This window comes from Pezoporus wallicus, unplaced genomic scaffold (genome assembly GCF_028554395.1).
Source record: "Pezoporus wallicus isolate ANWC-B61680 ecotype Strahan unplaced genomic scaffold, APGP_CSIRO_Pwel_v1 contig_8692, whole genome shotgun sequence".
Classification (NCBI taxonomy): domain Eukaryota; kingdom Metazoa; phylum Chordata; class Aves; order Psittaciformes; family Psittacidae; genus Pezoporus; species Pezoporus wallicus.
The window spans coordinates 312,344-336,263 of record NW_026642640.1 but is presented as its reverse complement, the minus strand read 5'-3'; the positions used below and the strand labels follow the sequence as shown (position 1 = coordinate 336,263).

The 23,920-nt window shown below is 37.9% G+C and overlaps 1 protein-coding gene across 4 annotated transcripts in view; it reads right to left on the bottom strand.

Moving 5' to 3' along the window:
• The window catches only part of PRLR (prolactin receptor), a 146,130-nt gene that overhangs the window by 21,543 nt on the left and 100,667 nt on the right, over nt 1–23,920 (bottom strand). The window lies entirely within an intron of this gene.

The following is a 23,920-nucleotide window of genomic DNA, read 5'->3' as shown; positions in this document are numbered from 1 at the left end:
TCTTGTCTGGGTGTCCTCCATTCTGAGTGGGTACATTTGAATGCTAGTGAACTTTCAGATGGATTAGTCAGTGAGGAGTGGGATTGCAAACCTCATATGCAACTGCCCCTCGACTGAGGAGACTAGAGGATCTGAGGCCAGCTACTGGGTTGACTGAGCATCTAACACTAGCTACTAGAGCCACCCATTTGCTTTTTTTGCAAATACAGACATATATGTGAAAATGTATACGTTGTTGATGTGTGTGGCCCCTGTGTGTGTTTATTGTCCATGTGCCCGCCCATTGGGACCAGCTTGCTCAGCTTTGCTACTGGCAGTACTTGAAGGTATGATGTACAGCAGCCTCACATCTATGGGGCTGTCTGATTCAGCTGCCTCTAACAGACTGAAATTAAATGTTTTACCCCCCAAAAGCCACTATGCTTAACTAACTATTCTCTGACATCCCATCCAAATACATTATGCTGTGGAGAAATAATTTAGATGCGCTTCAATGGGCAACTTACCTGCAAGAGCAAGAAAAACTATTTATATGTGAAAATACTAACTTCCTCATACTATTTCATACTCATAAAGAGAGTCTTCTCTCTTTAAACAATTTAAAACAAAGTCGAATATTTTTATAACTGACATTAAGAATGATCTGTATCACCTGGAGAGCAGGTGCGAAGCTGTGTTACTCAGTTACCAGGGTATACTTTTGTTTCATTCCATTTACATAAAGCCTAATGAGAACAATAAAAATACCATGAAATTATTTGGCAGCTAAACATTATGCCATTACAGGGAATCAGATTTAACTGGGGGTGATAAACGATTTCTTTTTTATGTGTGTATATATGATATCATACATATGAATATAGCAGAAATAATGTTTGCAATGCACATATTCAACCACGACATAAGGTGAGATGTACTTTAAAAGACAGGGCTAAGCGCTCCCTGTTTTAGAAAGGGCAGAAATCTGGTTGCCAGTGTGCATGCTGGTAACACAGTTAGATTCAGAATTGGCTAAATAGAAGAATTCTCCCAAATACAAGCTGCCTTAGATCTGGATCACTTCACAGAGACATGTAAAACGTCACACAATTTGCTGTATTTAAAAGGAAGCCTGTTTCTAAGGGGAAATGGATGGTTATGATAACTAAAGAAACTTTTCTCTACTTTTTCTGATTTCTACAACCAGGTACTACATCAAAACATACACTTCTGAAATTTTGAAATTTTCCGGTAGGACATTTTCTGAAATTTAGCAAATAACTGCAGTTTTGTGGTAACTTTTTTTTTTTTCCCATTGAAAAAGTTTCATTCCCATGTTGCAATGAAAAATTTCTGATAATCTTTCTTTAATTATACATAGAATTTCAATGAACAATGCAATAGCATGAAATGTTAATTTGTCATTTTGGGGCAAAGATGCTGGTGGACAGGTGAGGAAGTTTATTTCTTATTAAGGAGAGACTAAAATGATTAAAACTTTACAGGAAGCAAAAGAGCAGAACTTTGAAAGCATTAAAGGGAACAGAGTAAGAGAGAAAAGTGTGAAAGGTTTATGGAGTGACTGAGGAAAACAGACAATAAGGAAGGATGCAAAACGGGAAAAAAACAATCTGTTGGCACTGGGCAGTAAAGGGTTGGATAAAGTTGTAATTTTGAATGTATTCCAATTTCCCCTTTGTGTTTCAAAGCTCCACCCCCAAACAGCCTTTCCTTGGGGAACACAGGCAGTGAGTTGGGTGGAGGAGAAGAATGTTCTGTATCGCAGGGCCTAAAAGCATCAGTAGGGTAGTGCTGAAGATAGCTGTGACCTTAGCCTTAGCACAGTTTCTTTATTTCCTCTCACTGAGATAGTCCATTTTGGCTGAGTCTGTGTCTGGAGTCTCTCCTCAGAGCTTTACAACTCTAGTAAGACTGTAACCTGGCTGCAGGGGAATAAATGTTCTTGTTCAATCACAGTTATGCTCAGTAATTAACATTATCAGTGGGAGCAAAGAAAACTATTGGACAAATAATTGTTTCCCATTTCAGTGTTCTCTTTTTCAGGAGGTCCTCAGTATGAAGCTGTGAAAGTAGCTGTTTCTTTGTCTTATTCTGAGTACATATTGTACATTTTACAGTTGAATTGCTTAAGTAAAAGAACACAATTACCAAAAATTACTACTCCAATCAAACCAATAGAAACAATCAATGTCCTATTATATGTGAAGATTTCTCAAACATATTCCCCAAACTTCAAACTTGTTGATAAAAAAAAGCTTTGTGGTTGCACGCTAAAGGCTACTACTAGTGCCATATACAGATCAAGAGGCACACTTGTTGGCTAAAGGAATGAAACAAGTGTTTCATTGTAATCTAAAACTAAAGGGAAGAATCTTTTCTTACAATTATTTAAGAGAAATTGCTCAATAATAAAACAATTGCTCTTAACACTAAAACAATATTCAACCTTCAGCCTTCACTTTCCTGAGCTTAAAATAATTAATCTTTTCACACTTCTAACCTGAAGTATTATACACTCCCTCTAATGCAGAAATATGTGGATGTGCAGAGAAGTATACTGGTGGCATTTCATAGATCTCTGGTAACTCATTCCTGTGTTTGACACATTTTTTAAGCAGATTATTTTCTTCAGGTGTTTATCTCAGTGTCATTAGTTTCCTATGTCAGTAAAAACCACACAGCTTCCTTACAGAGAGTGTCTCATTCCAGAAAGTAAAAATATCAAATTATTCTGAATTTTCTATATGCCAAACCAGTACCAGTATCACTATTGCTGTATCACAACCCTGTTAAGTTCCACACAGATTCTCTTCTTCCAGAAAAAATGGCTTTATAATTGCAGTTTTGCAGTGAAAGAATACTGAAGGTCCTAAAACCTTCAATATGCATTCTGAAGGAATTACGCTGCGATGAGGATTACAGATTTCCTTCCTAACTTCTTCATGATGAATACATGAACTGAATGAACTATAGCACTAACCTGATCTACCCCCCATCTTCAATCCAGGCTGCTGTTTCTTGGAGATTTTCAGTCATGCTGGATTGTGGTTTGGATTTTTCATTTGTTTTACAGTATAAGGAAATGAATCTGAGATTGCAGACTGTGAGACTTTTATGTACTTGTTTACAGAATAAAGACTTACACTGCAATCTCTGGAGGTTAAAGGTAAGTTTATCAATGTATTCTTTCATTAACCCATTCATTTATTAACTCACTTGCTCTGTTCCTTAGAAACTGCAAGGACCGTACTCTGTCTCTTAGTGATGAATGCATTTCTAACAGGTAGTGTTTGCATCTCTGTCAGAGTAAATAAAACGCATCAAGAAACTACTTGAAGAAATTCATTTTGCAAAGAGAGAGAAATCATTTTGCAGCAATACCCTGTGGAGAATGACTTGAGGGTGTTGGTCAATGAGCAACTTAACATCAGCAGCTGGCTTCAGTGTGTGCTCGTAGCTCAGAAACCAACTGTATCCTGGGCTGCATCAAAAGGAGCATGACCAGCAGGTCGAAGGAGGTGATCCTGCCCCTCTACTCTGCTCTCGTGAGACCTCACCTGGAGTATTGTGTGCAGTTCTGGTGTCCTCAACATAAAAAGGACATGGAAGTGTTGGAACAAGTCCAGAGGAGGCCACGAGGATGATCAGGGGACTGGAGCACCTCCGGTATGAAGATAGGCTGAGAAAGTTGGGGCTGCTCAGCCTGGAGAAGGCTGCGTGGAGACCTCATAGCAGCCTTCCAGTATCTGAAGGGGGCCTATAGGGGTGCTGGGGAGGGACTCTTCATTAGAGACTGTAGTGATAGGGCAAGGGGTAATGGGTTCAGACTTAAACAGGGGAAGTTTAGATTGGATATAAGGAAGAAGTTCTTTACTGTGAGGGTGGTGAGGCACTGGAATGGGTTGCCCAGGGAAGCTGTGAAGGCTCCATCCTTGGCAGTGTTCAAGGCCAGGCTGGATAGAGCCTTCGGTGCGATGGTTTAGTGTGAGGTGTCCCTGCCCATGGCAGTGGGTTGGAACTTGATGATCGTAAGGTCCTTTCCAACCCTGACTATTCTGTGATTCTAGGATTCTATAAAGGCAAGCAAATGGCCCAATGAATAAAGATTAACTAAACAGAGGATATTAGGTTTTGGATTATGGATAGTATTTATTTTTAACAAACTGAGGACAGAAGAATGCCTCTCCCCTACTTCTGCCACCAAATATGTCTGATTAGATTTCATATGAATGTTTTCAGTTTGCCCTACTACTCCATGTAGTTTATTTAACCACTTCTTGATTAAATAATAAATAATTATGAAAGAGAATTTGGAGAAAGAAAGATTTCAAAGAACAAAACTTACATTCTATACTAATGCAAAATATATTTTATTGCTTTTCTACAGTTATTTGGTGAAAAAAGACTCAGAATGAAATCAAGACCTTTTGGTTATACCATTTATTAATGCATCCGGCTACATCTGCTTTTTCAGTGAATGTTTTTGATTTGCTTTTGTTGCTTCAGTGGTTGTGCAATTTTTCCTTCTTTGCACTTAGTCTCAAATTGTATCTATGGTGTGTATGAGAATTATAAAGTTTTATAAGCCTTATTGTACTGGGTAATGACATCACCTTGGAAAGTAGAATCAAGACTGGAGTCCTCTGCCTTTGAAAGATTATAAAACCTCCAGCCAGTTTAGGAGCCAAAGGGGAAGGGATGATGAATGGGGATTGAAGTTGTCAATTTTGAACTGCTTGCAAGCAAAACCACCTGATTTTCACCTAAGAGAAAACTCTGACCAAAATTCAAAAGTTCCAATAATGATGACTTTTTATGCCCAAGCACCTGAAATGTCAGATCAGCATGTTTTAATAGGACAAAGGCTATCTCACAAAAATGCCAAAAAAAAACCCACACAAAAAAAAATGTAAAGGTAATAAATCTGATATATCAATGGCATTTCTTTTAGAAGTATTTTAAATTTTCAGGGAATCAAAGAAAAGGCATAAGCATCAGGAACCCTCATGCTTGCCCTCTATATAGAGGACTTCATAGTAAATTAAGGTAAACTAGTAAATTTTACTAACAGCTGAAATAATTTTAAGTATCATAATTTACATTGCTAGAAATCAATTATCAGCCTCCATAATTAACATCAACCCATTTTGTTTTATATTTCATTACAATGAACTTTAATTAGTACTTTTTTGTAGGCACCCAGTTACCTGATCATATTTCAAATGGTAAAAACATTATTTTTGCATTTAATCCAAAATATTTCATCCACAAACCCTGAAATAAAAACCTTATGCTGACATTTATGAAATGGCAGGAGGAAAAAATGCTCTAACTGGGTTTTACTTTAGGTGGTAATAACACAGGCTTTTAAATCCTTGCTTACATAAAACCTGACCTTTTCATTTGATATAAAAGTCATTTTTATTGAAACTTGGATCCACACTTCAGTCATTATTGCTACCTGCATCTTTTCAAGTTGCCTTTTCAGTAATGCCTTTTATGGTCATATGCCTTCATCTTCTTGGCTGTATGCCCTAGGTAGCAGCATATTTTATATAGTTTAAATGAAAAAATCATTGAAGAGTAATGCAACCATATTTTAGATTTCTCTTTTAATCTTTCACTTGCTTCACTGACAGACTGATGAATATATAATCTGACACTCTTTAATAGATACTGGCACCAGACTTTCAAATCCAGTTCAGATTGTTTGTTTAACTGGGCATGGTAGGAATCCTGAGCCAGAACAGTCAGATCTCTGCCTCCCTTAACGTCTTCTAATTCATGCACCTGTGAGAATGCATGAGATGGTTACACCTCTAACAGGGCTGCCAATATTACAGCCCTGGGTGGCTAACACCAGCATAGAACAAAGCATCTGTGAAGAAGCTCAAGCACACAGAACCTATTAGGGCTCTAAGAATCATGCACAAAAGTGGGTAAAAGAGGCATCTTTCCTTCCTCCTCCCTGCATCTTTGTCCCAGGTGCAGCTCAGAGAGTGTAGGGCGCTTGGCTTGCAAAGGTTCTATCTGAATGAAGAACAGGTTTTGAGCATTGCTTTGTGGTAGCTTTTCAAGACATCAGAAATAGCAATAGGATCTTAAGAGGGCAAATCAGTTGCAGACAATACAGATGGGTAATAGAGGCATTATGAAGTCTTTAGATGGAAATATACGTTTTAGAAATGAGTAGACGAAGTGAATCACAGAAGTCTATTGGGTTATAAGTACCATTTTTCTGCCCTTTTTTCCTGCTTAGATTTCTTTAAGCTTAATTCTATCGCACTTTCAGAGCCCTAGGTACATTTAAACATTTGCTTACTTTTGTCTTACTTTTCATTTACATCGCTACTTTCTATGAAATATGCTGACTGGTACAAAAACTAACTAGCTGTTCAATAACCCAGATAATTCTTCTTCATAGCTAAATGGTGCTGAATAACACGTGCTAAGGATAACCTAAGACCATCTCTGCAATGTTGCTAAACTGGTTTAGATGCCTTCTGCCAATGAAGCATCATGCCAACACAAACTTCACTTCTTCATTCTGAACTGTAAGTGTGAGCTACTCAGCACAGGCATCCATATCACAGATTAGGAGTCACAGGTGTACAGATCTGAATAGACAACCACTACCTACAGATATGTTACTGCCCTTTGTCAGAAGTCGGAGATGCAGTTAGAAAGGTGTGTTAGCTTACATGGACAAGAGATAGGCAATGACCCAGCTTTTGGAAGGATGAATAAACACAGTAACATTTAGCCAGTTCTCACAGGCTGTTTTGTCTCTGATACAAAAAACAAAGAGGGCAGTTTTTTAATAACGATTTCTGGTACATTTCTCCTCCAGTGGTACAAAAGAGCAGTGCTTCTGCAGGTTGTTGATGGGCATTCCATTTCAAAATCTACTCCACTCCTTCAGTTTCCAGCTCTGATTTAATTGCTTAGCTATTAACTGCTTGAACAAAATTAATGCTTTCAAAGATGAAACTGGTACTTGAAAATACTAGTGTATGTGCAGAAGCGTATGAAAAGAGACAGTCATAGGCTCTTTTTTATAATTCAAACCCTCTGATCTGAGCAAGAGTGCTTAGTTTTTATACCTTCCTATTCCTAGAAGAGTTTCACAATTACATGTGTACAACAGAATATACAAATAGAACATCTCCAAATCAGAAGTGCACAATTATAACCATGTTGCTATACAAAGTATGGCCATACATTCTTAGCTTATTTATTTATTAAGAATACTCCTTTGTAAAAGGAATGCGATTCCTTCTACAGGATCATGTTCTGATTGTACATCTCTGAGACTAGACATATGCGAATATTGTCTTTGGGCATAATATTAAAGCTCTATTGTATTTCAATGATCTATTCATGGGACAACTGTGAATAGCAGATGCAAGAAGAAAGCACTCTTAACATCCTCTATGTGGCAAAGGCAAGAATCTTCTGCTGAGGAGAAGGCTATAAAGACCATAAAGACCATCAGTGTTACAGGAATCATTTGTTATCCTATTTTTCCATGTGATGGATTTTGATATCATTAATACTACATTTTCTTCACATGCTCCATGCCTGATAATTTCACCTGTTGAAGCTCATTCACTCTTAGAGGATTTCACAGGCCAGACAGATCTAATTTTTTGTGTTATTACCAAGCAGAATTTCTTGAAATTATATGTTTGTGCTTCAGAAGGCTCAGCAATCAAGCACATGGACTTAGTCCTTTACTATGCTGTCTGTATGAACCTCTTTACTTCGAGAGTCCTACTGATTCAAACTTACTTTTTGAGATTTCTGCTTTCTGTGTGATGCGCGTAATGGGAATTACACACTGCTATATTTCTTTAATCCTCAGTTTCACAGCACCTAAGAATTCTTTTTAATATAGTACCTGCAAAATATTTCTACATATAAAATATAGAATATGAAGTGAGGTTTTAAAAGTAGCACACAAAATGGATGTGAATTATTGAAAAAAAAATATGGAGTTATTCCTCATTTGACATAATCTACCTCAAGAAGCAAGCATTTTCCTGCAGGAATCTGAAGGCTTAGTAGCAGCTTCTCAAGGTCAGTTTTGCTATGGAATTAAGTTCACTAGTATACACTCTGAAATAATTTTATTTCACTGAATTCATGCATTTTTGCCACTCAGTGGATTAAATACTTGTATAAAATCAATCGATTACTAGAAACTAAAAAGGACAAGAAAGAGTTTATGCTTTTGCTATCGTGCCAGTGCAAATACTCTAGATTATGGGCTAAAAGCATCAACTGGATAGGAAATCAATCAGCAGGAAGCACTGCTAGCATCAATATCTTTATCTTAAAAAGCACTTCAGAAATACAGGGGGCAACTGTTAAAATCAGAGGCATTTCTGCAGGCTGTCTGCAAGTGAAATTGGTAGGAATAACCGTTAGTTCAAAGGCTTTAAAACTAGACTTCCAGTTTAAAGACTTGTTGCTGCTGTTTGTAAGACATGATGTTATTTTTACGTTCCTCAGTGAAAGCATAGGTTCTGGAGGACAAATCTTTGGATAAGAGGAGGGAAAAAAATTCAAGAGCAGAGAATCATAGAGGATATTAAGCCTTCCAGGTACCAGAGGTGGGGAAGACAGAAATGAGTATCAGAGAGCAGGTGTACTGCTGAAGAAGAAAAAGAATTAGAACTCAGCTCCAGAGTTCTGTTTCCATCCCCGCCAATAGCTTAGTCTCTGACATGTTGGACATCTCTTGCCCACCTGCAAAATGGACAGTTTTGAGTATCTCCAAGGATAGCAATTCCACAACCCCTCTGGGCAACCCTTTCCACTGTCTGAATGCCCTCAAAGAAACAAGTTTTTTATTATGTTTAAATGGATTTTCTTATACTTCAGTTTGTGCTCATTGCTTCTTGCCCTTTCTCTGGATGCCTCTGAGAAAAGCCCGGCTCTATCTTCTTTACTTTCTCCATCAGGTATTTACACCCATTGATGATGTTCCCCTGAGCCTTCTCTTTTCCTGGCTGAATAGCCTGAGCTCTTTCAGCTTCTTCTCATAGGAGAGGTGCTCCAGTCTCTTATTTATCTTAGTGGTCCTTTGCTGGACCTCAGTACGTCAGTTGTCTTTTTTCTAATAGGAAGCCCTGAACTGGAGACAGCACTGCAGGTGCTTTAAACTTAAGACTGGCAAGACCTTCAGTATAACACTCAAAAACCAAAGCTAAAATATGTAACTAATTCCATTCATTGAGAAAGGGGGAGATTATGAGGCCAGCTCTTAGGACTTTGCATTAGAGCCCCACTATGCTCACTTTCCACTAGTGAATATGCATAAGATCTGGCGCTGGGGTTCAGGAAATCCTGGTTCTACTCTTGAATCTCTTTTTATTTACTTTTACACAATATTTTTCCATTAGTCAAAATCTGATTCCTTTTTTAGAGGAACTGTGTTCATAACAAAAGCAGCAGCCAATGACTGAATTCCTTTGCAAACCACTTTATTTTTTACTTTACAGCCAAGTCATTAAAAAAGTCATATAAATTCTCAACCTGGGTACAAACTGTTGTTCTTCACAAAGTTCATTTGTTTGCATTTGGCTAACTGCATGGAAAATAAAAGCTTTGTCATTTATTGATATTTTTTTCTCTCCCTCCATCAGCATGCAGGTTGGTAACCCCTAACAAGCATTATATGCCTGGCATTTCTATTTCAGTGACATTTTCAGTGATTGCACTGAAATTACATCCCAGAGCATTTTAATGATTATCACTTTACAAAAAGCTTGGAGTGACAGCACACTTCTCATTGCTGAGGAACATGAGTCTTTCTTCTTTTTGACATCTACAAAACATGCAGGTCTGTGTTTTTCCTGCAGCTTTACTTACACAAGTATGTTTGACATTAAACCCCAGCAAAGCCTCCTACTTATATGACGAAAAATGTTGTAGGTCATGAATCTGGCTGGAGTACCTGACTCTGGTGGGTTGACCCTGGCTGGATGCCAGATGTCCACCAGAGCTGCTCTATCACTCCCCTCCTCAACAGAGCATATGATAAAAGTATGATTTGTATGATAAGAGACTGGTGGGTTGAGATAAGAGCAAGGACAGATCACTCATCAGTTACTGGGCAAAATCAGCCCAGCTTGGGGAAAGTTAATTTATTTTTTTTTTACCAATCAAATTAGAGTGGGGTAACGAGAAATGAAAGCTAAATTTTAAAGCACATTCCCCCCACCCCTTCCAACTTCCCAGGCTTAACTTCACTCCCAGATTCTATACCTCCTTCCACTGAGCAGTGCAGGGGAACAGGGAATGACGGTTGTAGTCAGCTCATCACACATTGTCTCTGTTGCTCTTCTTCTCAGGGCAGGACTCCTCACACTCTTCCCCTGCTCTGGTGTGTGGATCTCCAAGGGCTTCGGGTGGATCTCTGCTCCACCATGTACCTCCATCGGCTGCGGAGCACAGCCTGCCTCACCGTGGTCTGCACCATGGGCTGTAGGGGAATCTCTGCTCTGGCTCCTCAAGCACCTCCTGCCCTCCTTCTGCACTGACCCTGGTGTCTGCAGGGATGTTTCTATCGCATATTCCCCCTCCTTTCTTCAGCTGCTGTTGTGCCAGTTTCTCCCCCTGCCCTGCTTCTTAAATACATTCTCCCAAAGGTGCTACCACCGTTGTTGATGGGCTCCCTTGGCCAGTGGCGGGTCCATCTTGGAGCCAGCTGCCCTTGGCTCTACCAGATATGGGGGAAGCTTCTAGCCTCTTCTCACAGAAGCCACCCCTGCAGCTCCCCTGCTACTAAAAACTTGCCACACAAATTAATACAATGACTAAGGACACCGTGAACTGAGAAGATGGGCTCTGTGCCAGCTATAACTATGGCAGCACAGAGGAAGAGAATACTCATCCCAGATTTCTTAATGATTTATGTATCATCCTTTTCCTCAAGCCAGCAGACGAGGTTTGAATGACAGAAAGCTGGTATGAAACCAGCTTTAAAATAAAAAAAATAAAAAAAATAAAAAAATATTTTAAAATAGTTCCGTGGTATTCACCACAGTGGTATTCACCTATGATGATGGTGCTAGGGTGTGATGTGTGGCTTAAAGACTTCGCTTATCCCTTATACCCTAAGTTGCATCAAACATTTCTTGGCCACTGCTAACACGTTGTGCCCTTGAATATAGTAAGTCTGTAATTTTGTTAGAACAAAAGCTCTTTCAGGTTCAGGTTTGCAATACTGAGTCAACACGAGTTAAGCTCTACAACGCAGCAATAGCACATGATTAAAGCTGAGACCAGCCTGGATAAAAAAAAGGTTTTCCCATGAGCAGTGGAACTAATGGGCTTTTGTCAAATGGAACTCAATGTTAACTAACCTCTGCACAATTTTCCTTCCACATGAGGACCCACCAATTAGGGTCATTTGACAATTTCCAGAAAAATTGTATGTTTCTATCAGGAATCTTTGGGAATTTCACCCTCTGTTAAATATGATTTATTCTGGGTGGCAGGATAACACAATATTGTAAGGAATGGGGCCTGTATATTCCTTAGGAAACCAAGAGTAGTTTCACATTTCAAAATATCCAATGATTATTTTGTGATTTTAGAATGGTTTTCTATTTTTCTGGTAAGTCTGTAACAGTGTTTTGTTTCGCTTTGATCATGTGGTTCTCCATTATGGATTTTCACCTGGGCCAATAGGACATGGGCTTCTTAAAAACCTGTGTATTACAAATTATTGCTTCACTTACTTAGATAAAAGTAGACTTGTGTGATCATTTGCCTAGAAACCAGGAGGCATAAGTTAAATCATCATCTCATCAGAGGGAAATTCAATCCCAAATCTCTTCTTATGGCATAGAGTAATCTGGACTAGAGTTGTTGTCTACCCCTTTTGTTTTCACTCTGGCTATGAATTAAAGAATACAGGGACAGAAAAAAGATAACCAGAACAGAATGTGACTATAGTTTAGTGTTCAGGATACTTGGATGCGAAAGAATGAGGTTTGCTTGCTCTTTGCCCACATTTTCTGTTCATTGTACAGTGGCTTCTCATTGTTAAATACATAAAGAGATCTGGTGGGCAGAAAACACAGTATTTTAGAACAGCAACACAAAGAAACATTCAAGACAGCCTGGACAGGAATTCAGATATGAAATGTGATTTGCTGCCTAACTTGCAGTCTTCTATAGTAGTTGAGGAAAAATGTGAGAAACAAAGGATTTGGATGACTGAACAGGAACTGTCTTGAGCCCTGTCCAACTTGCACTGCTGGTGACAAATTCATGGAGAAATGTCAGAGAGACAGGTCACTATTTTTGTTTGGACAAAAGGAAAAGAAAAGGTCTGGATTCATGGGTAATCACAGCAGAGAAGATAGAGTTGGCTATTCAGATGAGATGCAGAATGTAAGATGTGGAGGGAGAATGAAAGAAGTTCAAGAGTAAACCCCTGCTGAGAAGGAAGGCATGCTGCAGTAGTCAGGAGAACTATGGAAAACAGAGATAAAAGTAAAACTTCTGTTTCCTGTTGTGTGTGTGTCTGTACACGTGTGCATGCCGAAGGGAGGGGAGACTGAGGAAGAAGACAGCTGTAGGGGAAAAGGGACAAAGAAACTTTTCTTTTTCAATTTTTCTTAAGAAATCAATTATTCAGCAATTTAATCGATATTTCTTAAGCTGCCTATTAAATACTGCAAGTTTGTATACGAGAGATTGTGGAGTCCCCATCCTTGGAGACTGAAGTCAGCCAATCATTTGTTTTTGAATTAGACATGCAGAAGCATGTATTTGTTTAACTTTCCATACAAAAGAAATGTTCTAAAAATGGTCTTGAAGAACAAATCAATGGTATTTGCCTGACACAAGTAAGAAAGCCAGAAAAGCTAGCTGACCTTAACTCTAGACATACAACAGCTGCTTAAGTTAGGAAAGTGGAAAACCAAATATAACATGTTTGTTTGGAACTCCATGAAATTCTATGAACATTTAGAGCTACCTAGTATGTAGTAAACAAACCCACAAGATTTATGGTCATGAAGCACTATATCCATGAAACTCCTGTATGAGTTAAAATTACACTGAACTAGATATTGCAGTTTTTACTGCTAAGACTAAAAAGACCAGTGGAGTACTTGGCTACTGAAGTTTTACTTCTTAGTGGGGACACTGCTAGTAAAGAATTCAAAAAGCAGAGGTAACTGTGGGACATGCACACGGGAATGCTGCGCACAAAGACAATGTGTCTGTATGTAAGTGGATTGTAAGAAACGCTCTGAAAATGGAAAACAGAAGTGTAGAAAGACCCAGCAGGGTCACCCAAATGTCATGGGTACTATCAAGGTTAAGCAGAACAGCACAGCACCACAGAATCAAGGAATAATTCAGCTTGGGAGGTTGGTGGATCTCTAATTCACCCTCTGCTGAAAGCAGTCACCTGTGAGACAAGACTGGGTTGCTCTATTTACCCATTCAGAGCTTGAAAATCTCCAAGGATGATACTGCACAAACTCTCTGGGGCAACACATTCCTCTGCTTGACTCTCCTTAGGCTGAACTACCCCGTATTTAGTTAGAACTTCTCTTGTTTCAATACATGCCTGTTGTCTTTTTTAATCCCACCACACACCACAGCAAGAGCCTGTTCTCATCTTCTCGGTAACTTCCCTGCAGGTACTGGAAGGCTGCCATCAGGAAAATGCAGGCCCATACTTTCCTTTCTGTTTATAGCTCTGCTGTCCTCTTGGCACTCTCTGGTTGTGATCCAAAACTTTCACTTTCTTGGAGCACTTATCTGAATTTTAGGCTGACCTTTTGATGCAGTAACTACACATTCATTCTGTGATGTCTCTGGCCCTTTCTCGCTCTTTAAAAGCCAACAAAAACAGTGTAAAAAAATGCAAAGTACCAACAATCAACGAAAAATTAAAATGTACTTGACCTACATAAAAAAGTATGTCAGCAGCAACTTGTATTTTTCTATGAAAGGAAACAAAATTCAAATAGATCATGAAAGTCAACTCTGGCGAGTACTGCTGTTTCGTCATAGCAGTCTCAACTTGAAACAATGATTCTGATTAATTTTTTTTTTTATGAGTTGCATAGAAGAAATCTCATCAGCTCCCACAGAACTGTCACTGCGACACTGAACAGATCTAAACCTCACCAGTATATTAAAAATAGATATGTGTAAGACAATTACCGAGTTGTGTTTTGACACTTGACTATCAGGCTTGTTACACCGTGCATTTTGATCATCCCTCTCCTTGCATCCTGTCTGTGTGGACACAGTTAGAAATGTACTTTGCTGTACATAAACTAGATGGTCTCAGTATGGAGGTAGGGTAAACAGAGCCAGGAGATCAACAAAGACTGTGAACCAGCCTGTGGGCTCTCATACTCTCAGGAGAAATGGTTAATAACCAAACAGTCTGGAAATTAGGGAATAATTTATCAGCCTTCCCCAGCCAGTTTGAGGTGAACACTTCAAAACTTACACAAGTGTGCACAAAAAAAAAAAAGCCAGCTCACTGTTAAAACAAAACCTATTCAAACTTTGTGTGCAAAAGAAATGGCTCAAGAACATTTCATACTTCTGAAGAAAGTACTTCTTGAAACTGGCAAGATTAGAAAGATAGCTGCCTATTGTTTCAGTTGAAAAAGATTAGTATTGGTGGGAATTCATTTTTTTGTTGTCATTTTCATAAAAAGCTGCATGTTCCCAGGTCTAGTCCATTCCTTTTAATGCCACTGACTCCTTCTCTGCAGACAGAGATATTCTGCAGGTGCTCATTTAAACCTACAGCTGCAGAGTAAGAGACAATTTACTGGTTAGCATTAGCACTTCTTTAAACTGGACTGCATGGGACAAATGGAGCCTGTGAGAGAAAGATTGTTTGCCTGTTAAATAAGATCATTGGACAACAAATATTTAGGTTAAAACTGGTGAAGTGAATGCAGTTATATCAATAATTGATTATCAGTTCATTATTCTCAGTCCCTAAGATCCCAAGGCTCAAGATACCTATTCATGGCCCTGGGAACACATACACTATTGTCTTTACTATGGCAAGACACTGAAGCTAATTCTTCAAGGAGGGGTACAATAAAGTTTTATGTGTAGAGAAAAGTCAGTTTCTTGCCTTTACTCAACAACAGAAAGTATAATAAGGTTTTAAGACTCTCCTATTCTTTACATTTTTTTTTTTTTACTTGTGCTTATGTGGTATAAGCCTTGCAAGTTTTGCTGATGTTGATGGATTCTCTTGCTTGTAAGGTGAGTGTAATGCCCTTTTTCACATGCAACATGCATACAGAATATAAGTAGCTTGTGCAGACTTGAGAAAAATATTGAAAAGTTGCACTCTGACTCAGAATGTATTCTATACTAGCTTACAGGAAATGTAACATCTTTATTTTAAATAAGCCCATGCTGTTTATGCGGAATTAGTGTGGAAATGGGCTTAGCAAGTATGATAATGCAGCAGGTCTCCACTAGCATGTTCAGTTATTATTGATTTTAATATAAAAGTAATAATGTCTTGCCTTTTTATGAACAGTGGAGAAGAAAATCCAAATGCAAATTCATAGTGTTTTCTCATTGTCTTAATAAATAAAACATTAAGATCCCACACTGAATTTGAATAAAACAGAAAACTTTCCTGAAACTAAAACTGGAGAGATCAGAATCTCACTTGAACAAAAACCTCACCAAAATCTGATTTAGTCTTTTCTGATTTCTAAGGCACTTTATTCAATGAACTGGAAAGAATCCTGGGCACCGTGGATACTCACATAGCATTGCCTGTTTAACAATTCTGTATATTAAATATTCTGTACAAAGTGGCTACCTTGCTGGTGGTGGAGTCCTGTCTTCACCTGGCTCACATCTAAAAATACCTCCTGTCCTACGTATCTGTTGTTTCCATTCTCTGGTATTATTTGACTACATTTTCTGAAAAGACACTAGAAGAACTAGTAGCATTGGCTGGTATCATTTTTCAGGTGCTTCCCCTTACGGAGGCAAATAAGGAACTATTTATATAAACAAGCTGAAACACTTTACATCTCTTATAGTAAACAGCTGTTTTCAACTCCACTGAGGTAATTCCAGTACAAAAAAAGTAGTCAGAACAACTTAAAATTTCCTCTAGCAAATTTCATTATAGCTTTGTATTTCCACACTTTATAAACTGTATAGAAATTACTGTTATTTCCATTTTCTATGAGGGCACAGTGAGTGAAATACATTGAATACAGCCAAAAATAAAACTGGAAGGTTATTTTACCATCAAAGCTTGTATGGCAAATACTGTATGTTGCTTCATGCATAAAAAAAAAGAAAAAAAGAAAGATGAAGTAAACCTGTAATCTTTCCTTCAAAAAAATATTTTGCTTTGCTACCTTTTTTCAGTCTATTTTGCAGCTGATGTATAATTAGATGACTTTTAAGCATTAAAAGGATCTAATGAATACTATTTTTGCACTACATAATATTCTTAAACAAGCTGCTGATAAAGTAATTTGTATAAAACTGCATTTTTCCATGCTTTTTTTTTAAATGTCAGGTTAAGATGCATTTCTATGGCAAGTGTAGTACAAGCTAAGAAGAATCCAGAAAATCACAAATTAGGAAGTTATTTGGAAGAACTTCTGCAAGAAATAAATGCCAATAAAATATTCTTGGAAGCCAAGAATGGGGAGACTGATTCCTTCATAAAACCTCCCATGAAATAAGTCAACCTGAATAATACAAAACTCAAGACCGCAAATTCAAGCCTCCACTGCCTGTCCCAGCCAGATCAAGTATTAACTTGTCCTCCAAATGTTTCTTCCACTGAGGAAAGAAGAAAAACAAAGTTTATGTTGACCCAAACGCATTTGATAGAAATAGGCACAGAACAATAACCTTGACACAAGATAGCACAAAAGAAGGGCAGAATGGAGCCACAGGCTAGGGAGGGGTTCTGTGAGTAACTGCAATGAGACTGTACAGTCCTCAAGGGTGAAGACAAGCTGCTTAGATTCTTCTTAAGGAAACACGGCCTGACTCCAGGAAAAGAAGATTAGTTAAAGCAGATTCTAAGCCCAAGCTGCTTTTCAGTAGCTGGATTTATCTGTAACGAAGAGGAGTATTTATATTTTTTACAATTACTGTCCATCTAAATTATAAAATTACAGATGTAATTTTTGCAGCCAGAGATGAGGTATTGCTGAATTTGAACCTTTACCAGTTTTATGCTTTGCTGTAACCACATGCCCTTGATAAAAGTAATCACTACTTATATAAAACACATACAGTTCTGTTAATGATTTACACATCAGGAAAAGAAGCCCTCGGTTTATGTACACCACCACTGTAAAGCGCGTACAATAAATTCTGCAGCTGTGAGTAACAAGGACAGTATTTTACTGCTGTGACTCTACAAAAGCACCCAAAACTTTATCAGTTACAAATTATCAGGCTATCTGCTCTCACCAATCTCAGCTCCTTTAGAGTAAAGCAAGCACCTCTGCTCCGTCAAAGGATAATGCAAATCAACAGGGTAAGAATGAGAAGAAACTACCAGGCTGTCTTGGTTATCCTAATGCCCTATTGGCTAAAAAAGACCACGTAGACAAACACAAAGCTGAAAGCAAACCAGCAGATTGAATTAAGGAAGCTATGAGGAAAACTAGCAAGAAAATAAGTTAGGAAAGATTTCCATAAAGTAGATGTAGATAAAAGCATACTTGAAACTCAGAACTGGTACTGATCATAGCATAAAAATGCCATGAAAAAGTGAATCTCGGCAGTAGCGAATTCTATGGTGTAAGTGCAGACCTTCAGTACTTCCCCCAGCAGGAGAGATGACTGCTGCCTGAAGCACAGGGCTAAAAATATTCTGTCAAAAAAGTGAAATGTATTATTAAAGGTAATAAAATGTATTTTTTTAAATTTCCATCAGATTTCCCATGGGTTTTATGCCACAGTCTATGTGACTCAGTCACAAACACATTCATTCAGCTAAATTTATTTTTTTCTCAAAAGATCACTGGAGGCTATTTTAATGTAGAGGAAGGTTTTAGTGCAGGAACTCTTTCAGCTTTGAATTTGTCAAACAGTTGAACATGAAAACGCATAAAATATCTATGGGTGAACAAGCCTGCAATAGCGTACTTGAGGTTTATTATCATGACATGCCATCTTTCAACTGGTTTTGTTTTCTGTGCAGGCAGCTGGCATATGGGAAGGAAAAGCAAAAACGCTGGGGAAGGTGCTGAGAGAAAAAAGGTTAATTAATGAGACAAAATACTCCAGTCATTGGGTGGCTTATCTCCCTAAAATCCTTGGTAAATGTCTATGAATATCCTCTTAACCTTAGTTTTATTTAAACAAGATCAAAAATAGGAGATGAACCAGGACCTACTAATACAGAATATGTAACTGAGCTTCAATTAAAATAACAACCACTTTAAGAAGAATACCAATGAAACAAGGAGCTTTTGTTGGCTGACACAGCAAATCTTACACACTCTTGAAGAGGAAAACATACTAATTAGGTTTGAGCCTAAATAATAATTTTCAGTTTCCACTTGTCCAAATGTTTTGTGGACTTCAGATCCCAAGTGCTGATTTTGTTTCACTGTGTTACAGGTTGTGCAGCAAGTACAAGAGCTGCAGCAAAGGCAGGGCAACAGAGACTCAGCAGATGAATACAGGCACCAGTCAAGCTGCTCCTGCAGCTTTTGCTGTTAATGCTGGTCAAAAAGAAGAGATCTCCATTGGGGGATAGCGAGGCAGCTGAGACTGCCATAGGAAGACCCCATGGGGTCTGGCACATGAAGGAGGAGAATGGTGCTCTATTATTTTTACACTTTTGCAAATAGGACCCTAAGTTTGATCTGGAAACTTTAAGGATATGATAAGAAATTATTTTCAGTCAGTAGCACACATACACAAAGAATGTATTTTGTAACTGGGAAAAAAGGAGCCATACTGTTGGTATGAATTTGTCATGTTTTCAGCATCCTTAGTGAAGCCACTCTTTCTAGTACAAAAATGGCACACACACCAAGCTTAGGCACTGCCTCAGCTTAGGCACCTATGAACTTTCAAAATCAAAACGCAAGCACCTGCTAGATTTTGAAGAAAAAGCATTTGTATGCTTTGATTTTACCTAAGTGCCACACTAGGCACCTAAAGACATCTGGAACTGTCACAGGAGACGGTTCAGAAGACTCTTCCTGTCTGAAGGTAACATACCATACTAGGGGCATACAGTGTTTTGCACTGTAACTTCTACCTGCTTCTTTCTGATAACCTTCCACAAGCTTGCAACCATTTCCATCTCTCTGGATCTTATATTTAATTGCAATAGCATATTAATTATGAAAGCTAGAGAAGATTATTACCTTCACTAAAGCCAATCAACTGGTCCCTAGTAATCTCTGGAATTACAAATAATAATTTAGATAATTAACCTTTTCTAATCTGCTTGATTATACTGATACCTATTAATGAGATTACCAGGAAAAAATATGGATCCTATCTAATATAATTAAGATTGGTGTGAGGCAGGATCAGGAAATCTGATCTTAGATAAAGATGAAGATTTGAAGGCGCAAAGTTTTAATTATGATATTGCTTGGCTGAAATGCATACATCTTGAAAATGTCTAACATCCTTTCTTCCAAGAAAACAACTATTTATTTATTAATAGTACATTTGAACAATGGATATTTATTCCCTAGTTCTGTATTAAGAATACAAATCCTCCTTCTTGCCCACTCTCTTTCTAATTAAGCTAAATATTACAACCGCTCCTGACGAAAGAAGTGTTGCCTTTGAGGTATTCTTACATCAGAATAGTGGCTACACTAAGTGAAGCTCAGACATGCTCTGCCAGTGACACTGCAAGAAACCTGAGCTGTGTGTAAGACTACTTAACATAACTTGCAAAACTGTCCACAGTAACTGTTGCTGTCAAAATCAGCATTATTGAGAATAAAAAATGGCAACTGAAGATGAAATAGGAAAACCCCCCAACCAAATACTGGGAATATATACAGTGAACATGTTATATTCAGTTTCTTTAGATCCAAGATGAAACACCTTATCATTTACACAATTATTCCTTCCACGACATTGCCAGGATCCACTTTTAGTGACAAAATTCGTTACTAAAATATTACATGAATCATGAAAATGAACTCCAGCTTGAATCAGAAAATAAGACAAATTCCAAAAGAAAAGACTTTTGTATCTTCATTTTTCCCTTTTATAGTGCAAAGCATTGATTTGATTTATTTCTCATTTTTAGTTCAAAATTTTCAGTGTCTGCAAGTGCTAGGTCATTATTTTTTTCCACTGGGAGAAGTGGGATACAGAAATGACACCAGTAGTTGGTAAGCATAGGCAATTAAGTCAACTAGACTCTGTAATTAAGGTGTAAAGAATATGCAATAGTGAACTTATTTTTGTTTTAATCAGGCCCTTAAGAATACTATGTTGGGGAAAAATAAAAATCACATACATTTTTCTTTTGTAAATCACCGCACTTTCTCTGATTAGACAAAAGTTCATCTAAGCCATTATCTCTAATAATGACCAGTAACAAAAATATGGCAAGCAGTCCTCTAAGTTAATTACTGAGTTATTTTACCCGCTATACCAATCCCATGTGATGCGAAGGGTTAACCGATGTACGGGGAGGGGGTTAGGGTTAAGCCGTTTGTTTAACAATGTTACTGCTTACTTGTGCTTACTCAGCAAATACGTGCTCAACACTTACCATGCTTGCCGGAACAGAGTGGGAGGGCCAAGGCTATTGATAGGAGGAAGGAACTGTAACTCCTGTTCTCCGGACCCCTAAACCAACTGAGATCAGCTCTGCGGTTTGGACAGTGACTAAATCACCAAGGAACATGCACAACGACTAGAGATGAAAAGTTCAGGGAAGACTCGTTCACTTCATCTTCAGACCCGTGCCCATGACCACCAGGAGACCCTATGCAAGCAAGGATCTTTACCTCATTATAATATGAAGCAGGGATAGGTCATGAATATGTATAGGCGTGTTGTGTAACCTCATGAATATGTACTAGTTTAGAGGATAAATATGAAGGAGAACAATGCTGAGGTGCGCATGCCTTTGGAGGAGCTATCCCCCATGCGCCTCAGCACTGAATAAAAGCATACCTGCTTTACAACCTTAACGAGTTGTGGAGTCTACCTGCACATCACATGTACGCTTTAATACCTTCTTTTGCTCTACACTGTTCACATTCAGACCAATATATACAGAGAAATCTCACTGAATTTAATATTAACTGAAAATACACATGGTACATCTGACTTCCAGCCAGGTACTTCTGCTTCATCGGGCAAAATACAACAAAAAAATGAAAATGAATAGGTTTGCTATTAAATGGAATGCATGTAAAACTTGCATGATTAAAGAGAAGCAAAACCACGGTGTTTGCTACAAGAACAAAAATATCCCCTTGATCTCACTGACACTTGAGCTAACTTTAATTGGAATAATTCTAGCAAGTAAGTATGATCTTTAAACAAGAAGAAAAATGTAATGCAAGAAATGAGAACAATTCCTCAGAAGTTATGAAACAAGTCATCTGAAGGCCACACCCATATCAACACATTCAGGGTCATCCTTGAAAGTAAAACTGAAAGTAGAGTGGAATTTCAAGCAGCTTTTTAAGCTAACCAAGTTATTTCCTATTTTATGATCAAATCATCAACCTCTTTCTTATTCTGATGAACTGTAATTCACAAAAGATAACTATAGGTGGATTATTTAAGTAAAAGTTTATAAAATGAACAACGGCTTCAATTCTTTTCTTTCAAGAATGGCAACACTTTGACTATGTGCCATAGTTATTGTCCATTTACTTGACCAGCAAACTGAAAAATTCAGTGTTTGGTTTTACAGACATTGATCTAATGTGAGACTTTCCATTTCTTTAATTGTGCTTACAGATACTGCAAATAACAGCACCTTGATGCTTGTCATGCTGTGGTGCAGGATCAAACTCTGTCTCAGATTCACGTTCATTTTTCTTCAAAGGTGTAGCCATCCTCTACTGTAGCCCCGTGCGCCTGTAGACACACTTTTGCAATTGCTAGTGATGGTCTTTGGACTGTACTGGCTTTGCCAGTTCACAGCACTGAGGCTTGTGAGGCCAACTTTGAACTTTTCTTGGCCTGCTTGCAACTTTTTTTGAGCGTAGTAATATTTTTCCTAATTTATTTTACTTTTAGTTTTCTCTTGTGTATGGTATAACTGTATTTTTTATTTAGAGTAGGAACATGTAGTTATTCTGATATGATGAAATATTTAATAATGGCATAATGATACAGTGGAGAGGAATACAAGCCTAGTGTGATAGCAGAAGCGTTGAGAATGGGGACACAGGATGCACTGCAGAGGTGTTCAGGTATAGGTTGATAAGAAAATTGAAACAAGCTGACGTTAGAAATCCAGGGGCTATAACCGACTCACCAGTGACGAGTTAAGGAATGCCCACACTGAGCTGAGAAAAATGAAGGTAATGAAAAACAATATCCAAAATATTGTAAGTAGAGTAAACTTGGATGCAGTGTAAACTGTCAGTCCAATGAATAAATAGCAAATGTATAAAAAAGGCTCAGAGCCTGTCCTAAAGAATGGGACAAAGAAACCATGAATACCAATATCATATTCCTCCTAGTGAAAAAAGTGCAAGTAACCCCACCATCATCGTTTCACTCCTCTCACTGAAAGACCTGGAGCACTGATGATTTGTTGTGATGCTCACCCTTCCTTTCTGCTTGGGGCAGACTAGCATTGTTCACCTTAGCAGGCAGAGGCAGTGAAAAGATGAGCAGAGAAAAAGAGACAGAATCTAGGCATTATGTGCACAACAATTTTCATTGTATTATTATTTTGGAGACTTATGAAATTGTATTCTTCCCTTCTCTGTAACAATTAGATCTGGACTAGTAAGGTTTTTTTGATTAGACTCTTCAATAATAATAAAAATAAATGCACAAATTTACATATAAAAGTATATGTAAAGCTGTAAAAATGAGTATTTTGCTCATACCAGAATTTATAACACATTACCCCTTATCTAGATCTCATTTAAACATTCAAATTATACTTTCAATTTCCTGACCAGAGGTCCTTAATATTTCATGTTATTTCTCATAGGAAGGGTGTTTTGATAGCTGTTTTTCAGATATAATCTCTCTATTTGATTTTGCAAAAATCTGTGTCATCATAGTACACAGAGAAATAAAAATACCACTTCAAATACAGTAGCATCATATGACTGAGTAACACAGATGTAGGACAGATATACATGGGTCATCACAAGGAACTTCCAGTTCTCAGTTTTTACCTGCCTTTGAAGCATGCTTGCTTTTCTTCTCTCATTTCATGCATATAAAAATGGTGTATGTACTTGCACGACAAAGAGGATATGAAGGAAATTTGAAAGGTTTATATATGGAGCTTAATACACAGATTCAGTTCTAAACCAAATCAATGTAATGCTTTCTCATGCACATTCTGCTGGAACTGCTTCTATAGTCAATTATCTGTTTTAGCATTTGTTTCTAATAGTCTTCATAATGTGTAAACCATGCTCTAGAAAAAAGACAGTCGCTGGCCTGGACTACTGACTAATACGTAATTTAGTGTGATGTTGCTACAGCAACCAAAAAGATGGAATAGCGTGTCATATATCATTTACACATTACTTGGAACGTTCAGCTTTCTAAAAGCCATTAATACAAGCAGAGGTGCTGTGATGAGGAGACAAGGGTGTCTTAAAGGATTCTAAAATAGTTTCCACTTTTCTGAAGGTCCAGGGCAGTAAATGAAAGTAAAAAGCAGTGCAAATAAGCGTTAAGTATTTAAAAATAGAAAAGCCTTACTTTT